The sequence below is a fragment of the Oryx dammah genome, unplaced genomic scaffold (genome assembly GCF_014754425.2).
Source record: "Oryx dammah isolate SB20612 unplaced genomic scaffold, SCBI_Odam_1.1 HiC_scaffold_1, whole genome shotgun sequence".
NCBI lineage: Eukaryota > Metazoa > Chordata > Mammalia > Artiodactyla > Bovidae > Oryx > Oryx dammah.
The window spans coordinates 73,016,506-73,030,352 of NW_024070185.1; the positions used below are offsets into that span (position 1 = coordinate 73,016,506).

Sequence of the window (13,847 nt, forward strand, 5' to 3'; positions counted from 1 at the left end):
CCTGTTTCTTCTTCCGGTATAAAGGACCTTCCTTAGAGGCCCTGAAGTTCAGATCTTCTGTACACCAGTTAAACTATTGCAAAACTTGACTGGCAGTTCTCACTGCTATAACTTCCCCCTTTCCATTCCAACCCCAGGCATTTTTGCCAGGGAATACCACATTTCCAACCCCCTGCTATCATCATATACATTTTTCTATTTATTTTAATTTTATTTTTAACTGGAGGATAGTTACTTTACAATATTTGTGATGGTTTCTGCCATACTTCAACAGGAATCAGATATAGGTAAACATATGTCCTCTCCCTCTTAAACCTCCCACCCACCTCCCTCCTCATCCCCCTTCTCTAGGTTGTCACAGAACACTGGGTTAGGGTTCCCTGAGTCATACAACAAATTCCCACCAGCTATCTATTTTATATATGGCAATATCACAAAAATGTATGTCGGGAATGACTTCTCTTTCTTAAGTGTTGTGTTAGGAGAAAAAATATATATTCCTGGGTGCAGAAAGAAGAGTGACTTTTTCTCTCCTTTTTTAAAAGCAGTTGATTAGGAAGTGACTACTGCAAATAAAAAGCAGAGATTGTTAGGTTAGATAAAAAGGCAAGACTCAACTATATAAGGAAACCACTTCACATGTAAACCTACAGGTAAGCTAAAAGTAAAAGAATAGGAAAAGTTATACCACACCAACATGAATCAAAGCTGGAGTGGCCCTATTTTTTTAAGATTTTTTTTTTTTTTGATGTGGACCATTTTTAAAGTCTTTATCGAATTTGTTACAATATTGCTTCTGTTTTGTGTTTTGGTTTTGGTTTTTTGGCATGTGGAATGTTAGCTCGTCAACCAGGGATGGAACCCATACCCCCTGCACTGGAAGGCGAAGTCTTGACCACTTGACTGCCAGGGAGTCCTAGGAGTGGCCCTATTAATACCAGACAAAGCAGATTTACTATTGGAGAATATGATAGGGATAAGGAAGATGACTTCTATATTTGACAGTTACAGAGCTGGAAGTAGCATGAACCATTTTTAGAAACAAGCAACCAGAGATGCCGACATACTTGAACTTGTTCAGCAACATTACCAGGGACGTCTTTGAGGAAATCAGTGTAGTCTCACACTTGATAGTGGACACTCTGGTGGCTTGGGCCTTCTGTCAGGCCTACACCATGAAGAAAAGGAGCTGGGGGTAGGGGCAGTGGGGCTCTGAGTTTGCTTGACTAATGCGGGGAGAACTGTCCTAAGAAACAGTCCTTGATGCAAATGACTAGGGAAACATGAAATGGCAACCCACTCCAGTACTCCTGCCTGGAAAAATCCCATCAACAGAGGAGTCTGGCGGGCTGCAGGCCATGGGGTGGCAAAAAGTCAGGCATGGCTTAGTGACAAATCAACAAAAACAAAAGGGAAACACCTGAGGTAGTAAACCATTGGCGTCTGGATCAGATTCAGTTGCAGACTTCTTTTATTGGATCCATATTCCCCCTCTGTATCACTTATGATCTTCTAAGCTGCCACTTGTATGTATGATCTCACGTAACAGAAAGTCTAGAGGCAAGAAGGCTACATCCAACCCAATGACACAGACCCCCAGATTCTTTCCATTTTTCTGGTCTGCCCATGGCTGCCTTTGGGTTGGAAAATTACTGCACTGCCCCAGACATCTTATCGTGATATAAACCAATGTCCAGTAATGGAAAGGACCATTTCTCCTTAGTATGTCTCCTTTTCAGACCCAAGAAACCCTTCCTACAAACCTCCAGAAGACCTTCCCTCACACCTTATGGGTCAGAACTGGGTCACATGCCTACCTCTAAATCCATCACCAGCAAGGAAGATGAGCCTACTATGACTGGCCTGAATCAATTAGGTTTTACCTGAATCAAGTGCTGCAGAGATTGTCACTGAGATACATCCGGGGCTTGGCTATTTATTACCAAAGAGGGGGAAATCACCACGAAATAGGCAACTAGAGGCCCAAAACTGTTGCCATCATATGCAAATTGGGAGATTTTCCATTTAAAAATAACTTTGCTTTCCCATTGTTTAAAAAAAAATTTAGTTGTGCTAAAATAAGCATAAAATTGGCCATCCCAGGGACAGGGGAGCCTGGTGGGCTGCCGTCTCTGGGGTCACACAGAGTTGGAGATGACTGAAACGACTTAGCAGCAGCAGCAGGCATTTTTAAGTACAGTTCAGTAGTATGAAGTATATTCCCATTATTGTGCAACACAATACCCAGAACTTCTCATCTTGTAAAACTAAAGCTCTGAATCCTTTAAACAAATAGCCTCTTCCTCCTTTCCCCTCTCCCTGGCAACCACCAGTCTACTTTAGGTCCCTAACAATTTGACTAGGCTAGGTACCACAGATATGGGGAATCAAATAATAGTTGTCTTTTTGTGACTGGCTTATCTCACTAAGCATAATGTTCTCAAAGTTCATTCATCTGGTAGCATATCTTAAAGTTTCCCTCCTTTTTGAAAGCTGAATAATACTCCACTGTCTATATGTACCACATTTTTGCTAACCCATTCATCTGTTGATGGACATTTGGATTGCTCCCACCTATGGCTATTGTGAATGATGCTGCTGTGAACACGAGTGTACAAATATCTCTTTGGGGCCCTGTCTTCAGTTCTTTAGAGTATCTGCCCAGAAGTGGAATCCCTGGATTGATTTTTACTTTTTTTAGGAACTGACATACTGTTGTCTACAACAGATTCACCATCTTAACATTCCCAACAGTGCCCAAGGATTCCAAATTTCTCTACCTCCTGGCCAACACTTGTTATTTTCTTTCTTTCTCTTTTTTTTTCTTCAGTGGCAGGCATCCTAATGGATGGGAGGTAATATCTGCATGTGTTTTTGATCTGCACTTCCCTATTGATTAGTGATGTTGAACATCTTTTCCCATGTTTGTTGGCCACCTGGATATCATCTTTAGGGAAATGTCTGTTAAGTCTTTTGCCCCTTTTAAAATCAGGTTTTTCAATGTTTTTGTTGTTGAGTTGTATGAGTTCTTTATATATTCTGAGTATTATCCCCTTACCAGATCACTTGAAAAATATCTTCTCCCATTCTATCATTTTGTTGCCATCCATTTTCATTTTGCTGCCATCCATTTTCATTTTGCCTCACAGAATTTTTTTTAGTTTGATGCAGTCAAATTTTTCTCTTTTTATTTTTGTTGCCTGTGCTTTTGATGTCATATCCAAGAAATCATTCCCAATGTCATGAAACTTTTTCCCTATGGTTTCTACTAAGAACTTTATAGTTTTAGGTCTTATGTGTAAGTCTGCATTGTATTTTGAATTAATTTTTTGTACATGAAGTAAAGGAAGCGTCCAACTTCATTCTTTTGTATGTGGATATCCAGTTTTCACACCACCATTTGTTGACAAGACTGTCCTTTCCCCCACTGAATGGTCTTGGCACCCTTTTTGAAGACCATTTGACCATATATGCAAGGGTTCCTTTCTTAATTCTCTATTGCACTGACCTATATGCCTGGCTTTATGCTGGTACCATGCTGTTTTGATTACCGCAGCTTTGGAATAAGTTTATAAACCTGGAAGTATGAGACCTCCAACTCTGCTTTTGCTTTTAAAGATTATTTTGAGTGTTGGGGTCTGTTCAGATTCCATATTAATTTTAGGATTTTTTAAAATCTATTTCTGTATTAAATGGTGTTCAGATTTTCATAGGAATTGCATTAAATCTGTAGATAGCTTGGGAGTAGTATTGCCATCTTAACAATATTGCCTTCCAATCTAGGAATGCAGGATATCTTTCCATTTACTTGTATACTATGATTACTTCCAAATTGGGAAAGGAGTACATCAAAGCTGTATATTGTCACCCTGTTTATTTAACTTATATGCAGAGTACATCATGCAAAATGCTGGGCTGGATGAAGCACAAGCTGGAATCAAGATTGCCGGGAGAAATATCAATAACCTCAGATATGCAGATGACACCACCCTTATGGCAGAAAGTGAAGAAGAGCTAAAGAGCCTCTTGATGAAAGTGAAAGAGGAGAGTGAAAAAGCTGGCCTAAAACTCAACATTCAAAAAATGAAGATCATGGCACTTGGTCCCATCACTTAATGGCAAACAGATGGGGAAACAATGGAAACTAGTGAGAGACTTTATTTTCTTGGGCTCCAAAATTACTGCAGATGGTGACTGCAGCCATGAAATTAAAAGACACTTGCTCTTTGGAAGAAAAGCTATGACTGACCTAGACAGCACATTAAAAAACAGAGACATCACTTTGACAACAAAGGTCCGTCTAGTCAAAGCTATGGTTTTTCTAGTAGTCATGTATGGGTGTGAGAGTTGGACCATAAAGAAAGCTGAGTGTCAAAGAATTGATGCTTTTGAACTGTGGTGTTGGAGAAGACTCTTGAGAGTCCCTTGGACTGCAAGGAGCTCCAACCAGTTCATCCTAAAGGAAATCAGTCCTGAATATTCATTGGAAGGACTGATGTTGAAGCTGAAACTCCAGTACTTTGGCCAGCTGATGCGAAGAGCAGACTCATTGGAAAAGACCGTGAAGCTGGGAAAGATCGAAGGCAGGGGAAGGGGACGACGGAGGATGAGATGGTTAGATGGCATCACTGACTCGATGGACATGAGTTTGAGGAATCTCCAGGAGTTGGTGATGGACAGGGAAGCCTGGCACGCTGCAGTCCATGGGGTCACAAAGAGTCAGACACAACTGAGAGACTGAAGTGAACTGATGATTTCTCACAGCAATGTTTTACAATTCTCAGTGTACAAGTCTTTCGCCTCCATTTTATCCTTTTTGATACTATTGTAAATGAAAATATTTTCTTAATTTCCTTTCCGAATAACCAGTCTGCCTTTGCTCTTAAAGAAGGAAAGATCTGCCGACAACTGCTACGTTAAGCTCCCTCTTCTACGTGGCAGGAGACTTGAGCTGAAGAGCAGCTGCTCCCTGAAGGAGGAACATTTGTCCCTGTTTGCCGTGTTCCCCATCTAGCCAGCTTCCCTCACACTCCCTGCCTCCATCAGCATTTGGGGTTTTGGCTCGTTGTTTGGAGGTCCCCCTGGTAGCTCAGGCAGTAAAGAATCTGCCTCCAGTGCAGGAGACCTGGGTTTGATCCCTGGGTCTCAAAGATCTCCTGGAGAAGAGAATGACTATTCATTCCAGTATTCTTGCCTGGAGAACCCCATGGACAGAGGAGCCCGGCAGGCCATAGTCCATGGGGTCACAAGGAGTCAGACACAACTGAGCGACTAACAATAACACTTGGAGGTCCCCAGTGAAGGCTACACATTACTGCTACTCCTTATGAAGGAATGAGGGTGGTAAAAATACTCTGGTACAGACTGCAACTTGACAACTTGACAAAATGAAATCTAAACCGAGGTTCCATGTTCCTAAAATTTATCTTTAAGCCCCCAATTATTTTATGGCAAACATTTTCAACAGAAAAGATTTTAAATTACATCATGTGCCTTTCTCTCTCTAAAATAGAGGACGCAGAATATCATTTAAACTTTTCTTCATGACTTACCAAAATAGACAATAATCACTGGGCTAGGCTGGGTAATAATGGGGTGCCCTCAGAAGTTAATGAAGTGTGCAGGATTCTTTTTCTCTGCCCCTTCAATGGCCACAGATCCCTGTGATTTGCAGGTTCTTGCATCGGCTGGGCTTTCTTTCTTTCTTTGTTTATTAGAGCCTGCCTATAGCAACCTGTACTTCTTCCTAGTTGACGCTTCTAGCATAGTGTGGGCTGGGAGCTGATAGCCATGTGTGTTAGAATCTCTGGCATCAACAATGGCAAAACAAGATTCACACAGTCATTTGTGACTTCAGAACTTTTCCATAGGCTGGAGGTGGGGGGACCTGGTGAATTCATCCACAGGTGGGGCTAAGGATTGAAAACCAAAGTAAAAGTCATAGGACACAGAGCTGACCCCAAGTGGGCAAGGCAGGCTCCCCTTCCATGCAAGCACCCTCCAGCAGCATCCCAGAGCCCACTGACCTGCCTCCACCTTGAGGGGCTACAGAAGGACTGGCAGCAGTGCCCCAGGCTGTGGAAACTGCTGAAAAAAAACAATCTTCTGCCTTATCCATCTGCCCTTCCCCTTGGATACCCAAATTAATTTCTCAGTGCATTTAATATCATTTTATTTTTCCAAAGGAGATACTTTGGATTGTGTCCTGGAATTCTTCCCCCCCCCCCCCATGGAAAGATTTTATTTATTTTAACTTTTTTACTATGAATATTTTCAAACACAATGTTAGAGAGAATAGTATAATTAACCCCCACATACCCATCATTCATCTTATGTCAGTTCTAAATTTTGCTGTTTTTGTTTCTCTTTTCCCCTATACTATTGGAGGCAGGATATGGAATATTTCAAAGTAACCATCATTTTTATTTCAGGAACACATTTTTTAAACTTACAACAGGTTATAACACCTCCCATTATTGTCCACTATGAACCACAGCACTAGCAAGAAAACTTGCATGTATTATTTCTAGTCTTCTCACAACTCTGTCAATTATTCCCATTTTATAGATGGGGATGTTGAGGTTCTGCCTTAATTTGTATACTTAAAAAATGAACTAAATGATGGTATATTCAAATGGGCTAAAGGATGCAGTTTTGGCTTTGGTTTTCAACAGAAAAGCCTCAAGGCAGTAGTAACCTGAATGACTGAAGTGTTTCTTTCTCTCTCATGTAAAAAGTTTACCCAGGTCCAGGCCAAGTCTGGGGCCAGCATAGTGGCTTGACGGCATTCAATAGGGACCCAGGCTTCGTCTCTCATGTTGCTTAGCTGCTCTCAAATGCACAGGCCAAGAAGACTGCTTCAGGTTCCATCATCAGGTGGAAGTGGAAAAGGGACTAGTGGAGGGCATACCCATTGACCTGAAGGAAGGACTTGGTCCTGATGCTGCACATATGTCTATGCACCAGCCATCACCCAGAACATAATCACCCAGTCACACTTGCAAGGCAGACTGGGAAAGGCAGTCTTTATTTGGGGCAGCCTCTGGCCAACTAAAACTCAGGGATACTACAATAAGTGAAGAGAGGAGGACAAGCAGGAGTGCTTTTGTGGATGGAATAAAGGATTCTTTAGAAGTCAAGGGCGTGGTTTTGAGTCCTTCATTTTGGCGTCAACCGTGGCCCATTTAGTACACCTAGTGGTACCTGGTTAAATTAGAGGCAGATGGCTTTGGGTCATGAACAACTTAATTATTTAGTCCTTGTGCCCGTGAGTTTTTTCTTTGTTTTTTGCTCAGGACACTTATAACCATGCTGTCCTTTTCAAAAGGAAATGAATTGTAATAGTGAATTTATATTATGTGATTTAACTCCATTGTCCATAATGGAGAGACTCCAATTACTACCATCATGGCCCTGCTATTAATGATTAATAGATTCAGCTTCTCTCTTTACCACGTGGGTGGTGGACAAATTTTTTATTTACCTTCTCCAAGCCTTTTTTACCTTTCTGCAAAATAGGAGTATTATAATCAACCTGAACTGTTGTGAAGATTACTTAGATGATAGGTAAAAGTTCTGGTCATAGTGAATACTCAATAAACTGTATAAATATAACAGATACATATGAAAATCTCCCCACTAATCCCATCCTATTTAATTCCTATCACATCTAAAAATAATAATTATAGTATTTTATAGCATTTTCATAGCTGTTAGGCATTACAGAACCTTATGAAATAGGCAGTGAAGGTAGTCCTTAATCTTCTAGATTAGGAGATAGGAGCTCAGAGAGAAGGATTCCACCTGCTCAAGTTCACGTCTTCCTTCTCGACTGGATCCTTCCCATGTGCGTTTAAACCTGCATCTTAAGCAAAGGATGAAGCAGCCATGTTTCAACCCACAAGCGCCTCAGCACCCCGTCTCGTCAATTTTCCTTTCAGCCAACATGCTGCCTACATGTTCTAACTTCTATTTCATTCATTAACTCCCCCCACCCAACTGTTGCCTCTTCATTTAAGTTTGCTCCTGGCAAGAGCCGGACCTTAAGATCTCTGCTCCTTCTCACTGCTGTCCCAGACCATCTCACCTATTCCTGTGGTCTCAGATGCCAACTGGAAGCTCATCACCTGATCAGACCACTTTACTGAACTCCGGATAGCAGTGTGGGACAGATCAAAAGAATCCTTTTCTTAAGTCTAGGTGTAAAACAGACCGTCACCCATGGCAGGGGCAATAGGACTAGAATGAAAATGATGAATAGGAGAGATGCTTAGAAGGATTCCCAGAACCTAGAGACTGAATGACTATGGGGCAATAAAGGAGAGTCAAAGATGAATCCACCTGCCAATGCAGGAGCGCAACGCACACGGGTGCCATCCCTAGGTCTAGAAGATCCCCTGGAAGAGGAAATGGCAACCCATTCCAGCATTCTTGCCGGAAAATTCCATGGACAGAGGAGCCTGGTGGGCTACAGTCCATGGGGTTGCAAAGAGTCAGACACGATTGAGCACACACACATTGGACAGAATATAAGAAGACCTGAAGATGGAATTATACGTTGCAGGGAATTCCTCAAGGTCTCTTTCACAAATAAAACCTGTGATGCTACAATTCCAAGAGCTAGATTTTGGAGATTCAAAAGAATTTGCTAAAGACTTCAACAATCTAAATATCTGAAAACTTTTCTTCCCCTGAATTGAGTCAATGAAGATGTAGTTCATGGATTTGGCCACACAGAGGCAGCATACACAAATTCACCTTTTATTAAACCAGTCTGGAGTAGCGTTGCTCTTGAGTACCCATTGTCAAGACCAGGCACCAGACTTTCCCCAGTTCACACAGGTTCTCTTGCCTTCACACCACTGGACCTTCATCACCTCATTCCCATGCCAGGAAGACAATCAGGTCACCTCCTTTCTGATGCCCTCTAACAAGTTCCTCATAGAGTGGTCAGTTAGCGCCTCATCTTCCCCCATATGTCCCCTACTAACTCCAGTTTACCCTATCTGACTCGCCTTGTTGCCCAAGCCCTGCCCAAAGTATCCCTGGATACCTACTTGTGTGTCTTCTCACTGCTTTGTAGACCCCGGCAACACTTGGTGCTGAGAACACGGCTGATAAGTGTATGGGATTAACAAGGCTGTGAGTTCCAACAGATGGGTTGTAAGTTACCCTGCATGAGTGGGTGGGTCCCAGGCTCAGAGATTCTGATTTTCAGTAGCCCCAGAGTCACATCCAGGTATCTGCATTTTAAGAGCTACAGACAGTCCACTGATCATACTTGCAGGAAACTGACTTTGATTTTGCAGCCTTGGACATTTTAATCTAAATCTGTTTTCTTTTCAGAAAATGGGAAGAATGAAAGGAAATGTTAACATAGATAAAATGTAAACTGAGTGTTCCTTGGCACAGTGGTTGGCATTTAGATATACTAACCAAATGCTGGCTCTTCTCCTGGGGTGGCCCGTCCTCTGAGTTTGGAAGTGGTGGGGGAAGGAAGACTGGGGCTGGTTGTAGAGTACACTGGGCTGTCACAGGCAGCTGCACAACACCAGGGGGTGCCATGCTCAGAGATGCCTTTGTGAAGAGCATCCTCTAACAGTGTGGGAGATCCCAGTTCTCAGGATACAGAATGAAGTTTGGGGTGGGGCTCTGGAGAGGAACTTTGAGAAGGTGAGGAATGCTGAGTGACACACCAGCTTTTTGACTTTATGCTAAGTCCTGTTCACCTGCTCCTACTCAAGAAAAAGTCTAGAATCTTTCTAGTGACAGAGAAAGGGGTTACTAAGTGTCCTTGAGTCACTGCCTCGACTCTTGCTGCCCTGCTGGCCAGAGTGAAGAAGTAACCAGGCTCTTGGTCAACAAACCAAGTGGACTGATGTAGAGAGGGGACGAGAAAAGGCTGCCCGGCATCTCTGACTATTGTGCCTCTGGTCCTGGCTGTTGTAGTGCAGAGACCTGGTCTATGGCATTCAGACCCCTGGACCAGTTCTGCCAAAGCCCCTGGTGACAGTCACCTGATCTCTGGTGCCCCCACCCCATCCTCCCAAAGCAGCACTTTAGGCCTTGAAGAGACCCGGAGGGACAGCGATGCTGGGAGTGTGGCAGGCTGCTAACAACAGTCTCTAGCTCTGCAACAGACCTGGGAGCTAAGAGGAAAGCTTCCCAGTGGAGAGGAAGGGAGAGCGAGGAGGGGTGGAGTTGGGGGTGCTCAACGGCTCACGAGGTGGAAGCGGTGGTGACAAAGACTATCAGGAGACCCCACGTGGGGTTGGGGGTGGCAGAGATGGCCCCCTCCCAGGTGGGCACGTGCAGCTCCGGGAATTGGCAGCGGCGTCTATTTCAGAGTTTATGGTAAGAGGCTAGAGCTACACACGCTCCGCACCGCAGACAACACACCCCACCCTTTAAGGAAGTGGGGAGGAGAGCGGCAGGGGTGTGGTTAAGCCGGAGGAGGAGAAGGGGAAAACACAAACCTGTCAGCGCTCTTACTCAGCGGAGGCCTCCCGAGCCGCCGCGAGCCCCTTCGGAAGCGCCCCTTACCTGCCTAGCCCCCGCCGCACCTGGCCGAGCAGAGGAGAAGCCGCAGCCGTCGCCACTGGAGCCGGCGCTTCGCCCCGAGTGAGTCCCCTCCCGCGATCGATCGGCGCCGAGCGCCCAGCCAGAAGTTGGAGGCTGGACGAAGGAGGGGTGGGGGGGCGACTCCCGGACCGCGGACCCAGAAGTGGGCGCCTCTGGGCCGGCTAGCCCTCGGCTAAGGGGAGAGGGAATCTATTTGGGGAGTTAATTTGAAACTCAAGGATGTTTTCTTTCCCCTCTTAGTTCTCTTATCGGGTTCAGAGAGGGAAGGCCGGGATTATGATGAGAGGACTCAGAAGGGCCGCCTGCCTGCAAAGGTCAGATCAGAGAGCTTTCAGAATCCACCTTCCACTCCTGCCTTAGAGCCTTTGCCGGCGCCCCGCACTGCACCCCCACCCCCCGCCCCTGCCCCTGAAGACAGCGCGCCTACCCCGGTCACCGGCCCATGAACACCCCGAGGCTCCCCGCATTGGATTCTTGTTCCCCCACCTGACCACCTCAGGAGGCATCTTCTGTATGTTGCACCCCCGACTGGAAGCGAGCAGGGCTCTGCAAGGGCGTAGAAGCAGGACTAATGTGTGTGTGTGTGTGTGTGTGTGTGTGTGTGTGAGTACCTGTGTGCCCTGGGGAACTAAAGTTAACACCCGCTGCCGCCCTGGGTCTCTGTGAAACTACTTGGGAGTGCCCCTAAAGAGTTAAGCTCCCTGCCGCCTTCTGCTCCTGGCAGGCGGTGCGTGGGCAAAGCCTGGGGTGGGTGAGCAGGCAGCATATGGGTGCTGTTCTGAGCCCAGCAAGAACCCCACCAACTGCCCTAACCCTCAGCCATCTGACACTCTCTACTCCCTGCACCCCAAACTTGGTGCTCAATCCAGTTAGACTCCTCCAAGGGTCAGGAAAGGAAGGAACAGAATTTGGGACGCAGGGGACACTCACCAGGGGCACTCAGAAGCCAAAGCAGAGCTTCCCCTGACCTGTAGCTGGACATGAGCCCTCGGGGGCAGTTGGTGCCAAAGATGAGGGAAGGGGCAGGAGGAGGCCCCTCCCTCGAGGGCAAGGAATGCAGTTGTGGACCTAACCCCAGATTTCACAACTCCTCTGGGGGCGGGTGAGAGGAGGCAGAGATGAAAAAGTGAGTGAAGATGGACGGAGGGAGGGAAGTAGACACACCAAGAGACAAGCTCTGGCAGGACACTGGGCTCTCATTCCTTCATTCTGTACACATTGGCTGACTTCCTACCCCAGGCCAGGTGCTAGCACTGGGCGTCGGGGACCCCGGTGTGCACCATCCGCACCCCCCAGCCACCCACCACCCACCAGCAGTGCTGTGGGGAGGAAAGCAGCAGGTGCTGACCGCCCAGTGCTGGGGACTGTGGGAGGAACCGGTCAGGGTGTCCAGGAAGGCTTCTTGGCAGAAGTGGCTCTAAGTGGAGACCTGAAGGATCAGTAGAATTAGTCTGGGAGAGAAAGAGGGGGATGAACAGCGCAGGGCACAGCAAGTGCTGAGACTGGAGGCCAGGAACAGCATGACGCACCGAGGAAACTGAAAGTAGCTCGGGGTGTTCAGTGCGTGGAGAGTGCAGGGGCGAAGTGACGCTGCAGAAGTGGGGAGAGAAGCTCCAGGAGGGTCTGCTCGGGCTGCCATGGCAACTCCTGTCTCTCAGGCCGTAGAACCAGCAGCCTCTGACTTGACTCAAGGGCGGGGCTTCCAGATTTAGCAAATGAAAATATAGAACACTTGGATTTGAATCTCAGATAAGCAACGGTGTATTTGTCAAGTACGAGTATGTCCCAAGCACTCTTTGGGACATACTTGTACTAAAACATTATTCACTGTTGATCTGAAATTCAGGTGTGACAGGACGTCTTGTATTTTATCTGGCACCTGTCTTTCAGTACAGTGGTCCCCAATCTTTTTGGTACCAGGGACCCATTTCATGGAAGACAATCTTTCCACGGACTGGAAGGTGGGGAGGGATGGTTTCAGGATGATTAATGCTCATTTGTTGTGCATTTTATTTCTATGACTTTTACATCAGTTCCACCTTGGATCCCCAGGCATTAGATCCCAGAGGCTGGGGACCACAGGCCTGGGAGAAAGCTGAGGATGATACTGTGCTTGGAAGTGAGGGGTGGGTAGTGTGCAGGCACCAAGGGAACAGTCTCAGGACATATCATCTTGTAGCCAGTCCTCCTAGATTCCACTTTGGGGCTTGTCCACTAATTGACCATGTTGTCTCTTAAAAACAAAACCAAACAAAAACAATTCCTTAGTCTTTGGAGCTGAATGGACCTGGTCATATGCCAGCTTGGCCACCTGCCTGCTGTGAGACCCCCATAAAGCACTTAGCTCTTCAGAGCCCCAGAACCTCTTCTCAGAAATGAGGACGAGAGTACCTGTTTGTCCAGGTTGTAGGTTGGATCCCTGGTCATGTATGTAAATTACCCAGGGAATGCTGAAGAAAAAGTGGTAGATATTAATCTTTGTAACACTTTACCAGGGGTGACCAAAGTAGCATCCTCAAAGGACTTGGGGCTCATTTATTTCTGTTTTTATTTATTGAGTGCTCAGAGGTACCATGGAGAAGGCAATGGCAACCCACTCAAGTGTTCTTGCCTGAAGAATCTCAGGAACGGGAGCCTGGTGGGCTGCCGTCTATGGGGTCGCACAGGGTCGAACACGACTTAGCAGCAGCAGCAGCAGCAGAGGTACCAAAGTCTTCCCAGATGGCACAGTGGTAAAGAATCCGTCTGCCAGTGCGGGAGATGTGGGTTCGATCCCTGGATCGGGAAGCCTTGGAATAGGAAATGGCAACCCACTCCGGTATTCTTGCCTGGGAAATCCCATGGACAGAGCCTAGCGGGCTACAGGCCATGGGGTCATGTGGAGTCGAACACTACTGAGTGATTGAGCACAGAGGTCCCAGGGGAAATATGCGGTGGGGATCCCACTCCCAGGGAGAGAGTGGGTTAGCTCTTTAGAGGGAGAGCCTGGCTCATTTTTCAACTTTGTCTTTGACCTGCTGCCTAGATGCCCTGCTTCAAGGGAAGAGATAACCAGCTCTTCTATTGGAGGATACTGGGGGTGGGGGTGGGGGCGAGGGGAGGGGAATGATTCAAAGAATTAACTGAAAGGAAATGTGAATGAAGTAACAGGGAGAATCCAGGTAAACAGCTAGCACAGTGGCTGACAGAGACACATGTGCCATAAAATTTGGCTGTCAATATTCGCATTTTTATATTTTTAAAGATGTATTTACTCGACTGTACTG

At 46.0% G+C, this 13,847-nt stretch overlaps 1 protein-coding gene across 4 annotated transcripts in view; it reads left to right on the top strand.

Moving 5' to 3' along the window:
* Positions 1-10,431: 10,431 nt before the first annotated feature.
* LOC120866066 (protein-tyrosine kinase 2-beta) overlaps positions 10,432-13,847 on the top strand; it is a 138,333-nt gene continuing 134,917 nt past the window's right edge. For all 4 annotated transcript variants that reach the window (XM_040243526.1, XM_040243544.1, XM_040243553.1 and 1 more), the window contains exon 1: positions 10,432-10,620. The gene's annotated coding sequence lies outside the window, so the exon portion shown is untranslated. The remainder of the gene's footprint in view (positions 10,621-13,847) is intronic.